This window comes from Polypterus senegalus, chromosome 4, assembly GCF_016835505.1.
Source record: "Polypterus senegalus isolate Bchr_013 chromosome 4, ASM1683550v1, whole genome shotgun sequence".
In the NCBI taxonomy this organism is placed as follows: domain Eukaryota; kingdom Metazoa; phylum Chordata; class Cladistia; order Polypteriformes; family Polypteridae; genus Polypterus; species Polypterus senegalus.
In genome coordinates, this window is record NC_053157.1 from 72,693,370 (window position 1) to 72,710,611 (window position 17,242).

The following is a 17,242-nucleotide window of genomic DNA, read 5'->3' on the forward strand; positions in this document are numbered from 1 at the left end:
AACATGAACATGGCATTAACCTGACCTGCACGCATGTGGCCTCCCGACAGACAAATATAAATGGCGCCACTTTTTCTGTGTCCTCGCGTCCGACTTGGTGGCGTGGCCCTGCGAGTTGTCGTCATATCCAATGGTCTTGGAGTTGGTGGGCGTGGCTCCTTCCTGCGTGCGCCATAGGTGTCTCACTTGTCGGTGGCTTAGTGAATCCACGCCCCTTCCGGCGTGCTTTTCATGGTTATCTTGCCTTAGTGAATTATATATATAGATATATATGTACATACAGTGGGATGCAAAAGTTTGGGCAACCTTGTTAATAGTCATTATTTTCCTGTATAAATCGTTGCTTGTTACGATAAAAAATGTCAGTTAAATATATCATATAGGAGACACACACAGTGATATTTGAGAAGTGAAATGAAGTTTATTGGATTTACAGAAAGTGTGCAATAATTGTTCAAACAAAATCAGGCAGGTGCATAAATTTGGGCACCACAAAAAAGAAATGTAATCAATATTTAGTAGATCCGCCTTTTGCAGAAATTACAGCCTCTAAGCGCTTCCTGTAGGTTCCAATGAGAGTCTGGATTGTGGTTGAAGGTATTTTGGACCATTCCTCTTTACAAAACATCTCTAGTTCATTCAGGTTTGATGGCTTCCGAGCATGGACAGCTCTCTTTAACTCACACCACAGATTTTCAATTATATTCAGGTCTGGGGACTGAGATGGCCATTCAGAGCGTTGTACTTGTTCCTCTGCATGAATGCCTTAGTGGATTTTGAGCAGTGTTTGGTCGTTGTCTTGTTGAAAGATCCAGCCCGGCGCAGCTTCAGCTTTGTCACTGATTCCTGGACATTGGTCTCCAGAATCTGCTGATACTGAGTGGAATCCATGCGTGCCGCAGCTTTGACAAGATTCCCAGTCCCTGCACTGGCCACACAGCCCACAGCATGATGGAACCACCACCATATTTTACTGTAGGTAGCAGGTGTTTTCTTGGAATGCTGTGTTCTTTTCCTCCATGCATAACGCCCTTGTTATGCCCAAATAACTCAATTTTAGTTTCATCAGTCCACAGCACCTTATTCCAAAATGAAGCTGGCTTGTCCAAATGTGCTTGAGCATACCTCAAGCGGCTCTGTTTGTGCTGTGGGGGAGAAAAGGCTTCCTCTGCATCACTCTCGCATACAGCATCTCCTTGTGTAAAGTCGCGAATGGTTGAGCGATGCACAGTGACTCCATCTGCTGCAAGATGATGTTGTAGGTCTTTGGTGCTGGTCTGTGGGTTGACTCTGACTGTTCTCACCATTAATTAAGCTTCTGTCTATCGAAATCTTTCTTGGTCTGCCACTTGAGCCTTAACTTGAACTGAGCCTGTGGTCTTCCATTTCCTCAATATGTTCCTAACTGTGGAAACAGACAGCTTAAATCTCTGGGACAGCTTTCTGTATCCTTCCCTAAACCATGATGGTGAACAATCTTTGTCTTCAGGTCATTTGAGAGTTGTTTTGTGACCCCCATGTTGCTACTCTTCAGAGAAAATTAAAGGAGGAGGAAACTTACAATTGACCCCTTAAATACTCTTTCTCATTATAGGATTCACCTGTGTATGTAGGTCAGGGGTCACTGAGCTTACCAAGCCAATTTGAGTTCCAATAATTAGTTCTAAAAGTTTTGGAATCAATAAAATGACAACGGTGCCCAAATTTATGCACCTGCCTGATTTTGTTTGAACAATTATTGCACACTTTCTGTAAATCCAATAAACTTCATTTCACTTCTCAAATATCACTGTGTGTGTCTCCTATATGATATATTTAACTGACATTTTTTATCATAACAACCAACGATTTATACAGGAAAATAATGACTATTAACAAGGTTGCCCAAACTTTTGCATCCCACTGTGTGTGTGTGTGTGTGTGTGTGTGTGTATGTATGTATGTATGTATGTATGTATATATATATATATATATATATATATATATATATATATATATATATTGTAAGATATGGCCGCCATGTACCCGGCCAATACCCCAAGCCGCCAGGTGGAGCCCTCCTTGCAGCATGGAGGTCCCCAGAAGACCAGCAGGGCATTATGGACCATGTAGTTTTTGTGCACCGCCCTGCTGGATGCCATGGGGGCCACGAGAGGGAGCTGCAGGGAGGACCGAAGAATTCTTCATGCCCTATGACCCGGAAGTTCGTCATAGGAAGAGCGACGGGCTTCCGGGGTGAGAAACATTATTTACCCTGACCCGGAAGGAATAAGGACTTGTGGACTGTTGGGAAGGAACACCTCCGGGTCAGGGAATATAAAAGGACTGTGGGAGCGCCCAGGCGATGAGCTGAGTTGGGAGGCAGGGTGGCTAAGCGTCTGGGAGTGGAGGATTTGTTATTGGTTATTGTTTATTGGAGTATTTGGGAGTAGAGGGTGCTTTGTGCACTTTATTATAAAATAAATATAATTATTGGACTTTTACCTAGTGTCTGACGTGGTGTCTGAGGGTGCAAGGGTGCGAGAAGCATCTTATTCTGTTACAGTTGGCGTAGCTCGGCAGGATTCTCTGGCCGTCAGTTTGGCAGAGGACCTGGAAAAATTTTACTGTGGACAGAATACCCGGGAAGACAGCGTCACAACACACACAGGAAAATCGCCAGAAACCTCACCTTTTTTCAAGTCTATAATGGGAAAAAAGAAGACAAAACAGGGCAACAGCACCAGCGGAAGTTCCATGTTCGTCATGGCCGACACTCGGGATGAGCGACAGGGCGACTACACGGATCGGGAGAGGACTCCGGACGAAGAAACCTACAACGAGGTATGTGCTGCAAATGTAGATAATCTATTTAAAATTACTCATTTCGTACCATGCACATACCTCGGAAAAGATCATCCGGAAGTTCTGCGGGATGCAGGAGAATCTCCGAAGATAGTGTGGCGCTTTATGCGGGCAGGCGGACAGCGAAAAGGACTTCCGCATTACGGGTGCGGCGAGGGACACGGGAAGTACCACGAAGGATTCCAGAAAGGTGGCGTTCCGTGTCCAGCTGTTTATGACTTCGCCCAAGAAAAGAGCGGACTTGATTTTTCCGAAGGAGAAAGGGGTGGTGGCGAAGCACTGCTCAACCCAAAAGAAGGTAAGGAGGGCCGGAAATGGCTGGTCGATCTGCCGACAAATTAATAAAGGCAGGTCGCAGTCAACCAAAGATGGCGGCCCGGTCCTCGTCTGTAGAGAACTCCAATTCCCAGAAACCCGTGCGGAACCCGTCAGAACGCGTGCCGACAGCGGCGAGTTCATTGGCTCCGGCGGACGGTATGGCAAACCAGGAAGTAAGCCAAACCCGGCCGAATTAACTAATTATTTTGGCGTGCGGGAACTCGAAAAATTAATCGAGCCCGTGCGGAGTATTTTGCAGACTTTAGAGGCGATTAAGAAGATCGTTGGAGATCTGGGGCGGCGGCGCCTTTAAGAAGAGTGCGTGAGTACCTGCGGCGATTGGACCGAGAGCCTCCGTGTTATGTGATTTGGCGGTACAGACAGGTAATGTCGGTACCGTATATAATGTAATAGGGACGCAATGTGATCCGGGCCGCTTTTAATCCATAGCGGGTGCCAAATGGATGTGTGCCCTACAAGAGAGGCGAAAGCGTTACGGAGCGGCGGGGAAGGACCGATCGAGCCAGAGCAGCTGGTTGGTGCTGTCTCTTGGGCGATTCGATCCTAAAGACCCGACCCATGTTGTTTATAAATCAAAGGCGTGCAGACAGTAAAGGGCTCTCTTTCACTAATAGAGAGACCCAAACTGTGGACAAGCCCCAGAGTAAACTGGAGATCCTTAGAATAAAGAGGGGTCTCCTGACAAGGTGGGAAAAAGGCGGAGAGCAGCGAGGCGGCCAGAAAACCCTCCTTGGCGGGGAAAGGGTGGAGCTGACCGAGTTCGAGATGTTTCAGGTCTCGGGAAAAGAGCCAACCAGGAGGACTTCGTCGGTGCTACAATTGCCAGCGACCGGGTCACGAGTGGCGCCAATGTCCCGGGGAGACAGGAGGTACACCGTCCCCAAGGTTTGCTCGAGGACAGGGGCAAGCGCAGTCAGAGCCCGGATGACGCGTCCTCTTGGAGGAAGACTTCCTCTCGGGGCAGGCGCCCGAATCTTTATAATTCGTCGCTGGGGGGGGAGTACTGTAAGATATGGCCGGCCATGTACCCGGCCAATACCCCAAGCCGCCAGGTGGAGCCCTCCTTGCAGCATGGAGGTCCCCAGAAGACCAGCAGGGCATTATGGACCATGTAGTTTTTGTGCACCGCCCTGCTGGATGCCATGGGGGCCACGAGAGGGAGCTGCAGGGAGGACCGAAGAATTCTTCATGCCCTATGACCCGGAAGTTCGTCATAGGAAGAGCGCCGGCTTCGGGTGAGAAACATTATTTACCCTGACCCGGAAGGAATAAGGACTTGTGGACTGTTGGGAAGGAACACCTCCGGGTCAGGGAATATAAAAGGACTGTGGGAGCTCCCAGGCGATGAGCTGAGTTGGGAGGCAGGGTGGCTAAGCGTCTGGGAGTGGAGGTTTTGTTATTGGTTATTGTTTATTGGAGTATTTGGGAGTAGAGGGTGCTTTGTGCACTTTATTATAAAATAAATATAATTATTGGACTTTTACCTAGTGTCTGACGTGGTGTCTGAGGGTGCAAGGGTGCGAGAAGCATCTTATTCTGTTACAATATATATATATATATATATATATAACATATATATACATATATATATATATATATATATATATATATACACACACACACACACACACAGTAATCCCTCCTCGATTCTGGGGTTGTGTTCCAGAACGCTGATAGGTGAAAATCCGAAGTAGAAACCATATGTTTGTATGGTTATTTTTAGATATTTTAAGCCCTTATAAACTCTCCCACCCTGTTAACATTATTAGAGCCCTCTAGACATGAAATAACACCCTTTAGTCAAACGTTTAAACTGTGCTCCATTACAAGACAGAGATGACAGTTCTTACTCACAATTAAAAGAAAGCAAACATATCTTATCTTCAAAGGAGCGCCGTCATAAAGGAGCGCCATCAGGAGCAGAGAATGTCAGAGAGAGCGCTCGCAAAGAAAAGCAAACAATCAAAAAATCAATACGTGCTTTTAAGTATACAGAAGCACCGTGATAAAGCGGCATTTTGTAGAGGAGCGTCCGTGTCCTCTGTGCAAACAGCCTCTCTGCTCACACTCCCTCCGTCAGGCAGAGAGAGTGAGAAAGATAGAGAGAAGCAAACAAGCACCGTGCGGGAAGCATATCTTATAGCATTGAGGAGTTTTAGTTAATATGTAATACATGCTCTGATTGGGTAGCTTCTAAGCCAACCGCCAATAGCATCCCTTGTATGAAATCAACTGGGAAATCAAACTGAGGAAGCATGTAACCTAAATTAAAAGGCCCATTGTCCACAGAACATAGCGAACCAGCGAAAAATCTGTGATATATATTTAGATGTGCTTACATTTAAAATCCGCGAAAGTCGAAGCGCGATATAGCGAGGGATTACTGTATATAATTTTTAATGTAGTTCAGATCATTTTAACCTGGTCATTTTAAAAGCAGCTCGCAAGCTGAAAAAGTGTGGGCACCTTTGGTATACAGGTTTAACTTTACATTCTTTTTTAGGTAATGTATTAAGTTGAGTTTGAAACGAAATTAAAGTTTTTTGGGGGCATTTTTATGTCTTAAACTATAAAAACAGGCATTTTTGTAACCACATCCATAATTCGCAGGTGCTCTAGGAATGTAACCCGAATTTCGGGGGTGTACTGTACATATACATGCATATATACATACATACATTTTTCAACCCGCTATATCCTAACTACAGGGTCACGGGGGCATGCTGGAGCCAGTCCCAGCCAACACAGGGCTCAAGGCAGGAGACAAATCCCTGGGCAGGGCGCCAGCCCACCGCAATATATATACACATCTATACACATATATACATTCATATACAAATATACAAATATTCAGTTTTGGACAACAGCTGCAACACTAGTGGTCAAGGACACTTTTGGTTATCATCCTCTAATTTGGGTGTGGCTTTCATGTGTGAATATTCAGTAACACTGATCTTACTTGTTCATTTACTGGGTTTCTAAAAAAAATCCATCCTTATATTCAAATGAAATTACAGATAATTATTATTAGCAAAACTGTGAATAATGGTTAAAATCAAGCTGCAGTTAAACCTAAAATGAAAACAGAAATAGAAAAAGGGCACAGAGAAAAAGCTAAGTAGCATTCTGTTCCCAAAGCAGCAGGCAATAGTTATATAACTATGAAGTCATCATTAGCATTCCCTGCCCTAGTAACCTGCTGGCCCATTGACCTAGTTTTTGAACAGCCGTCTCTTAAACATGCTGACATAAAACAGGTGTATGTTCCGCTTTAAAATTAAATTGTTTATCTGTCAAGGAAATAATACAAGAGACGTACACTAAAAATATGCTTGAGCTTTGCTGTAAAACCAAAGGAAATTGGATTACAAGTTGTGAAGCAACTATTAATATAAGTAATGTATTAATCCACAAATGATCACCACTAAATTAAACTAGGAAACCTCAAGCACCTTTAACCAGAGCTTGACAAAAAAATAATACATACATCTATAGTTTAGAAGACTACTGGATACATAATTCTAAGAGATTGGTGTTGTTTTCTGATGACGGCAATGCATAATATTCAGGGCAACAGACTGGTGAAATTTCAGGATTAACTGAAAGCATTAACGAAGGTAACAGCTTTTAAAGAATAACATGCATAACATGAAATATACATCAATTCTGCTTACTCTAATTTCAACAAGTATACCATCTAAGAATTAATTATTTGAACAATGTCACATGTTCCTGCCCAATCCAAAACAGGGGCAGATGCTGGAGGTTGTAACAAAAAAACACTATAGCCCACTCCAATCCATCTAATCTACAGTATGTATTTTCTGATATTTTAAGATAAGACAAAGCTACGCTTATAAGTCAGACATTTATAGACCAATTGGCCCTACTGAAATATATCAAAGTGGTTTATGCAAGGCCTGTGGGATTTCAGCCAGGACATATGGATCACAGCAGAATGAATTTAAAAGTTTAAGTAGATAGGATGAAAGCTTCAATGCACATGGAAGTGAGTTATAAAAAAAAAAAAAAAAAAAAAAGAGTGGTCCAATTCATTCCTTTTCTTATATTGTTTGTGTTTCATGCACAAGAGAAGGTAGAATGTCAGTGTCTGACCTGCATGATTGATGTGTACCTTGTGTTATTGCAGGATTACCATGGCGCAAGGCTTAGTGACATCCACATTTTCCATGACACAAACATTGACAGCTGCTGCATTGTGAATAGTGCTTAGGGGGTTAATATTTTAGTTCTCCTTTCACTTGATCATAATTATTTTGCCTTACTGTCACATCGCCATCACTGCACCATGGCGAAGCATCACATGTCCAAACATAATGGACATATCATGGCATTTCAGTTATACAGTCCAGGATCTGTCTGCATCTGATGACCACTTCACATGGTCGGTTCTAAAAACACTTTTACTTAGTTTCATGTGCTTTTGTATTTTTCTTTGGAGGCTCTACACCTCTCATGAAAATTAATGAGTTACCTTAGTGTTACCATAAATTGGCAGAAAGAATAGAAATATTCATGTTTAGTTTTTTTTTTGCAGCATGATGTTATTTCATCCATTTGATGACAGCTAATACAGTCCCAAGAGTTATTCAAGCTTAACATTATAAAGCGTATCATGACATATCACCCCGAGCCAGGCTTAACCGTAATTGCTCAGAATTCTGAGCCCGAGTCACGCTTGAGGTGAATGCCAAGAAGGTTAATAGAAATCCCTCCACTATAAAGAGCGGCTTGGTGATCTGTCCTGCCTTCTATGACCAGCTCCTTGTGGACATTTAAGGGCAAGATAGTTAAACCTCTTCTCTGTATGTCGTCTCATTATCGCTGGTGATCAGGTCTGTGGTGATGGTGTTATTTTCTTCTATAAAGGGTGACTAAGTATCATTCTGTATTGGATCCTGCTCCAATTCACTCTTAAAGTATATCTAAGATCCACAGCTATTATTTTATGCTAAAATGTTCTCAATGATGCAAGTAGAAAATACCTGTTAATTCTGATTTTCACTTTACTATTATACAACTCTAAATACCCACTTTAAAGAACCAATCAGTGTCAGTAATGTACAATTAGGTACCTCATCCAACATGTCATGTCACACAATTAGTCTCCATCTTATATGGCTACTGGCTTGATCCATAATACCTAAAACAATGAGTTATAATTAAAAAATACTCGGGCTACATTCAATTAACTTTCAATGCATATGTAAAGGATAAAAAAAAAAAAAGACCCCATTCAGTTTAATCTCAACTGTTGTTCCTTGACGACTAGCTACTGCCTACAGAATTTCATATTACAAACTTATCAAGTCAGGTCCACAAACACTGTCCCCTGTGCACCAGTTGTGTGTGTGTGTGTGTTTTTAAACTGATCCAACACCTCTTGTGATTTGCTTTAAAATTTTGTTCCTTATGGTTTGTTAACTTTGTTTCCTCGTCATCCAAACTCATTTTACAGAATGTGTACTGTGCAAAAAAAAACCCTGCTCAATAAAAAATTATGAGTACTAAATAAATACTTAAAGAACAGTATTGGGTCAGTACAATTCACCATGTACAGTAATTCCTCGCTATATCGCGCTTCAACTTTCGCGGCGACACTCTATTGCGGATTTTATATGTAAGCATATCTAAATATATAACGCAGATTTTTCGCTGCTTCTCGGGTTCTGCGGACAATGGGTCTTTTTACTTCCGGTACATGCTTCCTCAGTTGGTTTACCCAGTTGATTTCATACAAGGGACGCTATTGGCGGATGGCTGAGAAGCTAACCAATCAGAGCACACAGTTAAGTTCCTGTGTGTCGATTGCCTCAGCAACGGAGCGCCGAAATCAATTACACGGCGTTAACCATGAAGTCTCGTCTCACTCATTCAGCATCAACGTGTTTTGCTGTGTAAAGAGTTAACTTTTGTGCTCTTTTGTGTTCATCTTTGTGCATAGTCAAGCCCTTCATTATGGCTCCAAAACGATTTGTTCCTGCTACTGCTTTAGGGACCGTGTCCAAGCGCCAACGGAAGATGTTAACAACTGCCGAAAAGGTAAAAGTTTTGGATATGTTGAAGGAAGGGAAAAGCTACACCGCTGTAGGACGCCATTATGGCATCAATGAGTCCACGATTCTTTTTATTTAAAAAGGAGGAAAAGAATATAAGATCTACGGCCGTGGTGTCCTTTTAACCAGGGCGCAAAACGAGTTGTAAGTGGACGTAATAAGGCAGTAGTCCGGATGGAATCTGCTTTAGGGATTTGGATTGAAGACTGCGGAAGAAGAACAACGGCGGTGCTACACAGTCGCCTGAAGAGGCTCCTTTAGAAGGGCTGTAATGCTCTCCTTTGTTGTGCAGTAAAATTAAACTCATCGTTATCAGAAAAGTCGTTGTGTCATTGTTGGTGAGTAACCATAATTAATTTTCTACTTATAGTACTTCATACATGTACGTACGTTTAGTGTCACTGTACACACATTTACTGTATACAATTTTTCTTGCATTATACGTATTTATTGCTGGTGGCCTGTCTATGGTAATATCTGTAACTTAATTGATGTCAAGGTTGCTCGATATCTTTAAAATAATATTTAGGTTTTACTGTATACAAACAGTATGTTTACATACATAATTTCAATGAATCTTACCTAATATCTAAGAGAATACAAAGGGTTTATGCTGTATAACTGTGCAGGGAATATTTATAAACAGTGTGGGAGAGTTTATAAGGGCTGAAAATATAAAAAAATAACCATACAAACATATAGTTTCTACTTCACAGATTTTCACCTATCACGGGGGGTTCTGGAACGCAACCCCCGCGATCGAGGAGGGATTACTGTATTACATTCAGCTACTTCATTCTGAGATGCAAATAGACTCACAATGCCTCAATTTATGTAGGAGAGAGATGGACAGCAACCTCGCATTATTCTGGCCTCAAGGACCAAAAAAAAAACACTTAGCTAGGGTAAAATATAAAACAATAACTGTGTTTGGTGTGTTTAAGTAATCAAGTGACTATCTCCGGGTTTCATATTGTATGTGCATTACAGGCAGAGCTAAGGTTGTCTGTTTCAACATTCTTTATGATCATAAATCTCATTTTTGTCAAGGACTCTGATTTCAACTGTCCACTTTTGCTTTAAGGCTAGAGTATTCACTCACCAATGCATGAATCAAAAGTGCTTCATGCTTTGCACAAACACCTTGAGTTAAACAAAAAGAATAAAAAAGTATAAAAATACTGAAAATAATGTAGCAAAGTACTGTGACAGGAATATGGCTTGTAAGGATTTAAGCTACTTTTCATGGTTTATTTTATGGCTCATTATCCTAACAAGTCACCCAGCTGTCAGTTCTAGACTGAAGATAAGATGCCTGTGCAGATGCTTTCTTTTTATAGGTGTACCTTCATAGGTACACCTGCACAGGATTTTGATGTCTTTTAATTTAATTAATTGTGTTTACTAACTAATTCTCCCTTCCCTCCCCCACTTTGAGCGCTGGCATGATGTAACTCTGTACTGCTTTTGAGTAGGCTGTCATGGCGGCAGCTGCACCACCTTCAGCAAAAATGGTTTCTGCAAATATCAGGAAAAATCTCCTCCATGTGGGAGTATTTCACCCGAATATCTGGGAAAATACTTGTTCATTGGATAAAAAACAGATGGTGTTCCACAACAACACTAGCTCAATACACACACATTTGTTGAGGAAGCTCGGTGGAAGTATGGCAACAGACAAGCCAACAATACCATAAGTAACCCACTTACACTTACCGAGCTTTTCAACAATAATTCTTTAGTGTTGTTTGCTGGTTATGCTAGGGAGTAGCATCTGAATGAAAGTTAGAGTTGCAGTATTTCTTCAGGCAAAACATACGGTATAAATTGTCTGCTATATGCACTTTCCAGATGTCACTACTTTTACTTGCAAGTACACTAAAGCAAAATAATGTGTCAGTACACAGGCTAACTAAACAAGATAAACTACCGTAGTCCTGTTAAATGCACTTGCTAGTTTTATTTCAAGCAGAGCTCCATTTTTACCCATTGCACCTATTTATGCCAGGGTTGACAATTTGTAACTCTGTCACCTCGTAGATCAGAAAGAAAATTACTTGTCAGAAGGTGTCAAAATTCAGATGTAATAACATCCTATATATAAACATAGGTCAGCTTTATAAAATATGCATAGGCATTTTCTTCAGTCATTAAATTCTAAATAATCCACATTCAATAAACAATCAGTAAAACATATTTTTTAATCCTGCGAAGCTGGCGTCATTGATCCAAAGTGAAAGACAGTTTATGGCATAGCAACATGCAGCTATCTGCCTTTTTTTTACGAAAAGAAACACCATTTCTGCTGCAGTTTAGATTTATAAATGTGCAAACCACACAGCTTAGCAAAGTCTCTGTTTTGACATTTAAAAGGTAGGCACATCTTAACTGAAATGATTCTGGGATGTTTCCACGTTCTCAGTCAGTACGGACTAGGGATGTGCGATATTGGCAAAAAATTATATCTTAATATTTTCTGGAACTTTGACGATAACAATAATTAGATAATATTTTGCATTCTTTAAAAATGTGTTTGTATAAGTCTTATTAAATCTATCTTGGCTTTGTTAATTGTAGCTTACTAATGAGATTATTGGAAACAACTGTTAAGGAAAACAGGAATTATTTATTTACTTAAAACTGAAGTAAAGTAACACATAAAACATTAAAATCACCAGTCAATGTATTATTGAGATCGAACAGTGCAAGTATGAGTAAACCATTTCAGACTGGCCTAGAGGATTTGGGCAGGTTTTCTGTTTTATCATTACAGCCTGATAATAATAATAAACAACAACAGATAAAGAGTGTCCAGTGTGGTTTCATTAATCCTTTGTGGTGGTTCACACAAATCGGCACATCGTGAGACACAACACGTAAGCTTCAAGGGTTAACCTGATTCAAAGCCACAGCACAGTGGCATAGTACATGCGGTGAATACCCTTTACAATGGGAACACCTAAAGTCTTATGAAATCGCTTTCCCTTTCTTTCCTCCCTCATTACTTCTTGATCACCTTGATTTCTGTGTCAGGATCGATTGCCTTTTTTTCTGTAATTGCAAGGCAAATGTAACTGAACATAGTCGAAAGTGCTGCAGGTATTAAAATGGGACTGAGATGAAGAAGTCAAGGCATACAGAGCTAGTGTGGCGAAAACTGTCATTTGCCCATGAGACCCAGTAGCAGTCGTAGGTCAGATGGTTTTAAAATGCATAGGTCATAAGTCAATGACTACCTGGATAGCATTTTTAAAAAAGTTGTGTCATACATTACAGAAAGATAAACAAAAAACCTATAACATTTTTAAACAAATTACTAACTTCACGTTCTGACCAATATTGCACAAAGCTAACAGACAAAATAAAACAATTGTAAAATTCTATTGAGGAAACTTGTTGTGTGACAGAAACACCAGTCTGTCCAAAGCATCTGGCTTCAAAACAGCATGGTTACATGTTAAAATATTTCATCTGGTGCTGAAAGCCTTTTCAGAAGGACTACTTGGGACAGGGATGCAAAGGTACTTTTTTGGTAAGTTTCCAGTGGATTTACATCACCATCCAGCTCAGGTATCATCAAGTAGCTCTTGACTTCTTTTTCAATTAAATTGAGAAAAGATTCACCTTCTTTGAATTCCTGCATTTTTTTGAAATTGCTGCCAAAATACATTTTTTTTTCTTTTTCACATAACCATGGTGGGTTCAGATGTATATATCAGTTTGAATAGAACGATTAGAATTTACAGTCAGGCACAGCGTCTCTGCTTCACTTTATTATTGCTTTAACATTGTTGTCATTATTGTACATAGTTTAAACATACACGGGGCAGGCTGGAGCAGGGCGAGGAGACAGGGATCTGTGTGAGTGTATTAAAAATCCCAACCAAGACAACTTGTGGAATAAAACACACCTGGTAGGATTATGTTTCTTATAGAAATAATAATATGTCCAAACGAATTAATTCGTGCAAACTTTTTTTTTTTTTTTGCACCTGACACCTACAGGCTTTGTACTTCAGGTGCACTGATCATGCAAGCTTATGCACTCACTTTGCACACACACAGTAGTCTATCCTATTAGGTTACACGAAACATTGAATAAATAGGCTATCAAGGCATGTTTTTGGATTTTTTTTTGCAAAATGAGTGACATACTGGATAATTTCAGCTTGCATATCGTTAAAACAAAAATTAATAATCTTAGATGATGCAGGTTGCACAATCCTAGTACAAACAGGCTGATGACTATATCACTGCCCTCATCTTGACAGAAAGGATCCTCCTGGAAGAACAATGTACAAGTTCAGTGTGTTCAGTGTGAAACCATTTGAAGAAAACACTAAATCCTGTGTAATCCTAATTAATATACGCATAAATACACTAATGAAGGCCCAGACTCCTTTTCCTTACATGGTTCACATTTTTCCATCTCCATCCCTGAAAACTCAAAAAAATTTCAATACAAATATTGTAATGTAAAATTTTCTACACTTTATGTTTAGACAAACTATTACTATACCTTAGATAGACATTAGATTGTGTTGTAGGAGCCATTCATGCAGAAATCCAGAAAACATTCCGAACATTTCAAGACCCATTTCTCAGAATTGCACAACTAAAATGTATTTTCTCATCTACTTCTTAATATTGTCATGTACAAAAAAACACCCAAATAATGATCATAGCTTACAGTTTCAACATGCAACCCTTTTATGTCTTACAGCCTCCATTAAACTAGAAATTCTGGATTACTTCAACATATTTTAGAAATACAACTTCTTACTTCCCACAAGCAATAGATCAGTAAACTGTACGTCATATTTTCCCAACAGAATCTGTATATCTGAGATCTCCCTTATGCGGATTTCTTTTTTCACATGTAAACAATCTCTGACTGCTCCATGTACACAAAACTGACAAAAAAGAAAATCTGCTAATAAAAACAGAGTACATAATGTCATCATTAATGCTTTCAAACTATAACTATATTCAGTTTCTGGTTTGCAGGAGGCTGGTATATTAAACAGTTCACCATCAATAAAGTATGAATTTTCATTTTTTTGGAAAAATAATTCACCTTACCTTATTTAAATGAAGAGCATAAAAGCTTTTCCAGTGTTAATGGGGTCATGATCGTCTTTGTTGCAAATTAAACCTGCAAAAACAATAAGATTCATGGATAAGATGTTTATCAGTTACAAACATTATTGTAAGAGGATACCTGATTCCATTCTTAAATAGTGCATCACTATAAACAAAAGGTAGAGGCTAGCAAAGGGTAATATGACCGTTTTGTTTCTCAGGGAGATTGAGGGCTCATTTAAGGCTTATTTTGGATCTAGCTCCAGCACATTGCTAATTATGCATGCAAATTACCCATTGAGCCTCTGAGCTGTCATCAAACAGGGATTAATGTTATACGTATATCTGGTGGCAGTACTCACAATATCGTCATTACAGTCAGTTAATGTACCCATCAAATGAAAATATTGCAAGTTTTTTATTAAAAAAAAAATTGCATGCACTGTGGAAGGCTGAAGTACTGATTGACATTACACATTCCCAAAGCATCTTGGCAATGCTCTTACAGTACAGCATGGCTGCTGTAGCTCTCTGATGTCATGCTGGCCTTGTGAAGCTTTACAGGACAATGGGGGGGGGTAAAAATGTCAGTCTAAGTGGGCCACAAAGTGAGTTTACAGAAAAATACAGTATTTGTTGAAGACGGTCAGTGGTAAATATAGCATATTCACTGTGAAAAATCCCAAATTTCACAGATCAACACTACTCATGAGATACCGAGTAGCATGAGTAACAAAAGTAGCATGAAATCCTTCATTAAACGCGTCATTTCAGTAGAGTCAAAACTGAGTTCAGAATCCAACTGAAGCTTTTTGCATAATGATGTATAAACTGAACTGTCACAGAAGCCATTAATTTCCTCTTTTATGCACAGCTGTGACATGTAATATAAAAAAATCATTCACAGGACACTATACATCTTTAGAATGGGCTGAAACTCACCTATCCAATGGTAATGAGTCTACAAAGTATGTGGCTTGGAGTAGGTAAGATATTGGATTAAAGCAGGTTCACTCAGTTGTGACATGCTACTCACCTTGGGGTATATGTATGTAAACTGCATACTTTAATAATGAAAGACAACATGGAAACTTATGATTTATTTGAAAGACACCATCCTTGGGTATGTAAAAATACCATTTTTGCTTTGACTTCCATTGGTCTCACTCAAATATCATTCTAAATCACCGTTTTGCAAATCTCTGAAAATAAATTGCATCATTTAGCAAACTTTGTTCATCTAGAAACGCTGGCCTTCAAAATGCAACACCCTGATTACCAATTAGTCTCACCCATATTGCACCTGTGCATACTCAATTAGAAGAGCAATTCAATCGTGTGCCAGAGAACACAAGAGGTTTAAAGTGATTAATACAGGTATTAGGCAAGAAGATGGAGTAGCAAGAACATAGAGTAAAAATGAAAGTAAGAGGAGGCCCAGCAGGCAGCAGAAGCCATCCAGGACGAGGAGGAGGAAGTCAAATGCATGACAATATTTCTAATAAAATAAATGCAACTTTGGTGGACCATGTAATCGATCATGGCCTAATCATCACTGAAACTGGGTAGTGAGTCCAGACAAATTTGAGCCACTTGACAGTAGCCTGACTTATCCGGGCCTTTTCAGAAGAGAATAGGTAAGTAACCACTTAAGACATTTTACAGTACTCTCTACATCAATTACAGTATACCGTAACTTTATTGTTTCTATGGATATCTACTGTATGGTGCTCACAGAAATGTACCCTATTGTGTAATGTAATGTCTTACATTTACATAGCTATACAGTAAAGATATGCTTCCCGCGCAGTGCTTGATTGTTTGCTTTTCTCTCTCTCTGACATTCTCTGCGTCTGACGGAGGGGGTGTGAGCAGAGGGGCTGTTTGCTTAGAAGATACGGACGCTCCTCTAAAAAATGCCGCCTTATCGCGGTGCTTCGGCATACTTAAAAGCCCAAAAGCACGTATTGATTTTTTGATTATTTGCTTTTCTGTCGCACACTCTCTCTGACATTATCTGCTCCTGACGCGCATTCTTTGAAGAGGAAGATATGTTTGCATTCTTTTAATTGTGAGAAAGAACTGTCATCTCTGTCTTGTCATGGAGCACAGTTTAAACTTTTGACTAAAGGGTGTTATTTCATGTCTAGAGGGTTCTAATAATGTTAACAGTGTGGGAGAGTTTATAAGGGCTTAAAATATATAAAAATAACCATACAAACATATGGTTTCTACTTCGCGGATTTTCATCTATCGCGGGGGGTTCTGGAACGCAACCTCCGTGATTGAGGAGGGATTACTGTATTCTATAATGTGTCTATATACTTTTCACAGAACAGAAAAAGAGCAAGCAAAAGGTGGCAGAGGCCAGAAATTTACAGACAAGCAAGAGCTCACCATAATCAACATGGTTTTGGAAAATAATGCCATCACCTTGAGGGGAAATCAGAGACACAGTCCTAAAAGAAAATGTCCATTTCGCAAACATTGACCAGGTTAAGCTGTCCACGATTGACCTTGTCTTGAATCAACACCAGCTGAGGATGAAACAGGTATATCGTGTTACATCTGAGCGCAACTCTGACCAAATGAAGGAACAACAATACCAATATGTGCATGTGAAAACAGAATCCTTTCAGTTAGTGTTGGGCGGTATACCGGTTCATACCAAAAACCATTTTTTATTTTTGTTATGATATGGATTTTTCTTATACCGCAACACTAGTTTAAATAGCCTAAACAACATTCGGAATGTGGCGCAGCGAGAAACTGTTTAAGGGGGACCTTTTCACTACTGCACTGTTAAACACACATGCAACAGAGTACATGCATTAGTGGAGGTATTGAGCGAAGAAAATGGACAGGGAATATTCCTAAACTGAAGCTGTAGCACACGATAA

At 40.0% G+C, this 17,242-nt stretch overlaps 1 protein-coding gene across 1 annotated transcript in view; it reads right to left on the bottom strand.

Annotated features, from left to right (window-relative positions):
* clocka (clock circadian regulator a) overlaps positions 1–17,242 on the bottom strand; it is a 193,086-nt gene that overhangs the window by 127,060 nt on the left and 48,784 nt on the right. The window contains exon 2 of the mRNA XM_039752875.1: positions 14,343–14,415. The gene's annotated coding sequence lies outside the window, so the exon portion shown is untranslated. The remainder of the gene's footprint in view (positions 1–14,342; positions 14,416–17,242) is intronic.